The following is a 5,587-nucleotide window of genomic DNA, read 5'->3' as shown; positions in this document are numbered from 1 at the left end:
CTGGCTCTAAGGTCTGCGACACGTGCACACAGGCTGTGACCGCGGAAGGGATCCTGGGCCACTGGGTGATACAGAAAAAGTTCTTTGTGTACAGCCCTGCTTGAGCGCCGAGCTCCATGGTGGCTGTGGCTGGGCAGCTCCCCCCCAACCTGTCCTGCGATGCAGCGTGGAGACAAAGGAGCCCTTTAGACACAGACCGATGTCGTCGCGCTCAGTATTGGAAATACACCAGCTGAGCCGGGAATTGAGAGGAAAGGACTGTGTTTCACATTTTGCTATGCATCTAATGGGTTAACATCTGTTCCCTCAGGCTTAGTCATCCCGATATACATGAGAATGTGGCTTCCGTGGATTGTCTCCTCCGGGAGCATCCGTTTGGGTCTTGCTAATGTAGGTTTAATATAAGCTTACATGGTTAGCTAGTTTTTAATTATTCTAAAACTAGCAACGTGGTTATTATTACCGTGATTAGAAATTGAAACAGTTCAGAAGCATAGGGAGTGAAAAATAAAATTGTCAACCTCCTATCCAGAGGTCACTATTGTTAAAAGTTTCTTTTTTGTTCTTCCAGAATTTTAAAACACAGACTAGGCACATATTTAAATCTCTCTCTTTTTTTTTAAGGACAAATAGTATACTATGCATTCTGCTCCGTAATCTAGTATTTTTATTTTAATATCTGGGATCTCTCCATATCTATATAGCTTTATATATCTTTATGGAACAAAAAGCTCACCCACGTTCTTTTCAACATCTATAGTATTCCATCTCTGAATGCACCTTAACGGATTGAATCGAATCCCTTTCCAACGGGCAAAATTTAGGTTGTTTCCGGTTTTCTGCTGTTACAATGATGCAGGGGAAAAACCTCTGTGCCAACGTTGCTGTGTGCTCATGGGAATATATATGTTCAAGCAGTGGAATTTTAGGGTCAAGGCGTATGCGCATTAACATCTTAGTAGATATTTCCAAATCCGATTCCAAAAGCGTTGCACCTATTAATATTTCAGCCTTAAATAAATGACTGTCTTCTAAGTGGCAGGCATAGTTGAAGGTTTTCCTTTCAATACTGTTAATTTTTAAACAGCATGTTTAGTATTGAGACCAAATGAGCTTGTTCATTTGCTAATTAAATGACCTGGAAGTTAAATTTCCATTCCAGAAATGAAGTCTAGGGTATGTTAAGTGCCCTGCCCTGGGGCCTTTAGAACCAGCCAGAGGCCTGGCCCAGCACCCAGTCTGAGAAGCTCAGGCACAGCCCGACCAGAGACATCCAGAGCAAGGGGACAGGCACATGGCTTCATGCTTTGACTGTGGCTTCAGTTAAATCAACAGACTGTCTCTAGAAATCGCAGGGCAGAATCAGAAACCCCCCTCCCCCTTTTCACAGTTAATATCATCTTCCATTAGTTCTGTTCAAAGGACATTGCATACGCAGAGCCATGGTACGAAGTTCCTCCTGAAAGGAGCCTGTCATCCTATTCTCTCTCCTCTGGCATCAGTGTTCTCGCTTCTGCTTTCTCTTTTTGTATTTGTTTCTTTTCCAATCAACTGCTTACCCTCTCGTACCCCCTCACTAATACCAGAGGGGGTGGCCAGGTCTATGGACAACTAATTGCTTTCCTAGTTCTGGATAGGGAAGTGATTTTGCTTGTGGTTCTAACCACAGTGATTTGACTCCATATCTGGAGTCTAACACTCCACCCCCAAACCATGGGACAGTTAATCTGCTTATGACTTTGAATGCTTAAAGCCGTCCACCCACCCAGAAACAGCTCATTTTCTTATTTTTAATTTAAGGTTTTTATAGTTAAAATCTATTACAGGTGAAAACAAGGTATAACCAGATACCAAGATGCAAGTCACATTTCAAAACACTTGTGGTTCGAGTGGCTGTTAAGTTGCTGTGTAAGTCACAGTAGCACCCCAAAATACCTTGTCCATTATAGCCGACTCTGGGAGTCACAGAACTTTACACGTGTTTTGTTTGACAAACGACCTGCTTATTTGGAAAATGACCTCTTTAAAACCCTGCTTCCTTGCTCTCCAAAGTCATCTTAAACAAAGACACAAGTCACATCAGAATAGGATCTAGGTGTCAGCAAAAAAGAAAAACAAACAAACTGAACGAAATAAAAATAACTCCCATTTCAGGTCTGAGCCTCTGTGGTTCTGAACACAACTCAACTATACCGTGCAGAGACTAATGCCTTAAAATAAAGGAAATAAACTAACAGGCATAGAAAGCTTGCCTAATTAAAAACTTAATTCCAAACTCTTAATTTCCCAGCAACACATTGGAAGCCACACGGAAGAGAGAGGAGGTGAAATGTGTTGTTCCAAAGTTGTCCCTAAATAGAATGTTCTTTACAACGGGCAGGAAGCACCTGGGAGAGTATTTGCTTTGGAAATTTGGAAATAAATTGTTTTTGAAATAGAGGGGAAAAATAAATTGGTTTCTAAGGTCAGATGCTTTTACCATTTTTGCATACATACATTTTTATACTGTGAATTCTGAAGGTAATGAATTCAAGTTAATGTTTTTAAATTTAAGGAGAGATGCAGATACTGTTAAGATAGGAAATTGAGATAGGAAATTTTAGCTAAACCCTGAATCTCCTCTCATTTTGATGAAAACTGACCTTCAATATTACAGTACTTTCATTTTTACAGCTTTCTACATATTCTGTAAAAAGGCTTAAAAGTGAAACAAAGATGTTTCTTAGCTATTATATTTTCTACTGTCCAACTCTTGTAACTTTTTAAGTCCTTTAAGACTTTAGAAGCTATTCTTTACCAACTCTGTCCTTTAATTAATAATTTACTAATGGAGTGGATATGATTTTTCCATTTTTCTTTTCCATGAGAAGAAATATTCTGGTTCCTTTTATTCATCTTACTAGCTTAGAAGTAATTCTGTTTTTATTTTGTAGTTAATATGAAATTAATTCATTGTAGAGAATTCTGTTGCTCTGATGGCTGATAATATGAACACGTATTTGCTCACATTGCTAGAAAGAATGTTACATAAGAGAGTTAGTGGAGGAATAGGAGCTCTTGAACACCGGGAGTTAAGGGAAAAATTAGTGCTTGTAGGTCGTTAATCTTTGTGTTTTAAATAAAAATTAAAAAAGAATCTCACCATTATGTAACCAGTACTTTAAGCAACTTTTACTACATTCTGCTACTATGTCAAATTGAATAAGCCAACCAGAAACACAGGGTACCAATTCTTCTTGTCAGTAATGCTTTAAAAGTAGAGATTTATTGAGAGTTCTTTTACTACCTTGACTTCATTACTTTCGCAAAATATTGGATGGGCATTAAACTCAGATTTACTAGTGTGCTTAAAATCTTGTCAAAATGAAACAAGCATTTCTTGTCATAAGTATTACAGATTTAGAGGCGTTTGTGAGGGGGTGGATTTGCTTTTGGGATCTCACTCATTCCTGAAAAGAAAAACATGATCAACCTTTTTTTTTTTTTTCTCTTTTTATAATAGGCCCATATTTTACTGATTCCAAGTCCCTTTAGGAAAACCTCAGAGAGTTTTTACAAATTTTTGTGATTTAGTCCTAAAAGCAAGTTGCATTTTAGATTGTTCCCTTTTCCAGCCACCTGATTTAGGTTATTTCTTCAGACGCGGCACAGACCTTGTCACGGTAAATTCATGTGAGAGACCGGTTCTTTCTATAATTCTTTGTTGCCCTGATTTCAGAATTTCAAGTGGGTTTGTTGTCAACTTTAATGTACCTTTTGAGAATAAACTGAGTCTCGAGTTTCTTGCCTGTGTGTGTGTGCACGTCTGGAGCTGGAATGCCTTTCTTCGGCCAACTGAAAACCGAGCCCGACGCCTCTCCTCGCAGAGACTCCCTCGCTTTTCAGGACTTTTACATTTAGTTAGCTCATGACCAAAAGAGAAGAAGGGCCCTCATTTTTCTTTTCAACTTGAAACAACCACACTCTAGAGTCTTGCCGTCTAGCCTTTGGGAACTTGAAGCGTATGGCAGTTCTGGGCTCTATGTCTGGTCAGTCTAATAGAGTCTATATTCTTTCGGCATTGAATGCGTGATTCTATCTTATTGTAGTCGGTGGGTTCACAGCAATCAAATAAATCATTTTATTTTGTATTCTTTTCTTTTCCTTTCCTCTGGTTGGCTCTCCCAAGTTCTTTCTAATAACAAAGAGGAGACACAGGCAGTGAAGGGAATTCGCCTCATTCTTGTCTTCATCCTCTTTCCTCCACTGAGCCACTATTTACTATTTCACAGTACACACATTCACCCAACACAAAAACTGGTTATATGGTTGGACAGTACCATGCAAGGGTGGGGCCCTGGGACAAATAGTGAACATATTTGGAATTATTTCATTTTTTTTAAAAGATTTTATTTATTTATTTGTCAGAGAGAGAGAGAGAGCTAGAGTGCACAAGCAGGGGGAGCAGCAGGCAGAGGGAGAAGCAGGCTCCCCACTGAGCAAGGAGCCTGATGTGGGACTCGATCCAGGACCCTGGGACCTTGACCCGAGCTGAAGGCAGACACTTAACCAACTGAGCCACCCAGGCGTCCCTACTTCACAGTTAATAGGATGTGTTTCTTGACTTTTAATTGCACTCTTCCCGTGCTATGTGCCAAGTTTTATGCCAAGCGCTTTGCATGTGTTATTTGATTTAAAGGCCCTGTGTGGCATGTATTCACATTGTCCCTATTTTGCAGATGAAGAAACCGAGGCTCAAAGAGTTGGAAGTAGAAGCCATCCCTTCATAAGTGGTGGAGTTGGGATTTGAGGCAAGCTTATCTGATTTTAATATCTGGGATCTGCAGCTATGCTCTACAGCCCGAGTCCCTCACTGGGAAGTCAGTGTGCGCTCAGAGTCCTAAGGAAGGGCTACCAAGGGATCTAGACCCCCGCATTTGATGACTTGATTGTTCAAAGAAAACTGCAAGTTCTGTAGGCCTCCCTGTGCACCACCTACCAAAAATGGCTTTTCTTTTTCAGGGCCTTACTTGTCTCATCTGTCAGATAGAAATTATATTAGGTAAGGTGGGCTGCATAGTTCTCTTTTTATGAAAAATAACTATGGTGGCGCCTGGGTGGCTCAGTTGGTTAAACGTCTGCCTTCGGCTCAGGTCGTGATCCCCCGGCCCCCCCAAAAATCAGGCTCCTCATTCAGGAGGGAGCCTGTTTCTTCCTCTGACCCTCCCTCTGCTCGTGCTCTGTCTCTTTCTGACAAATAAATAAATAAAATCTTAAAACAAAACAAAACAAAAAACTATGGATTCACTGCAGGTTGTGAAGATCATACAGAGAGGGACAGAGAGGACCTGTATACCCTTCACCCAGTTTCCCCCAGTGACTACATCTTAGGTAACTAGCACATGCAGGCTGCAAAATTGATGTTGGTATGAAGTGTCTGTATGATTCTGTGCCATTTTGTTACCTGCAGGTTGTAAGTATGAGCAGGAGGAGGATATAGAACTTCTCAGTTACCACCAAGAGTTCCCATGTATGGGCACTGACTGCCCCCATGCTTCCTTTCTAAGCCCTGACGACTACTAATTTGTTCTCTCTTTTCGTTTTGTCA

Source organism: Meles meles, chromosome 7, assembly GCF_922984935.1.
Source record: "Meles meles chromosome 7, mMelMel3.1 paternal haplotype, whole genome shotgun sequence".
In the NCBI taxonomy this organism is placed as follows: domain Eukaryota; kingdom Metazoa; phylum Chordata; class Mammalia; order Carnivora; family Mustelidae; genus Meles; species Meles meles.
The sequence above is the reverse complement of the archived record's forward strand: the minus strand, read 5'-3'. Positions refer to the sequence as shown.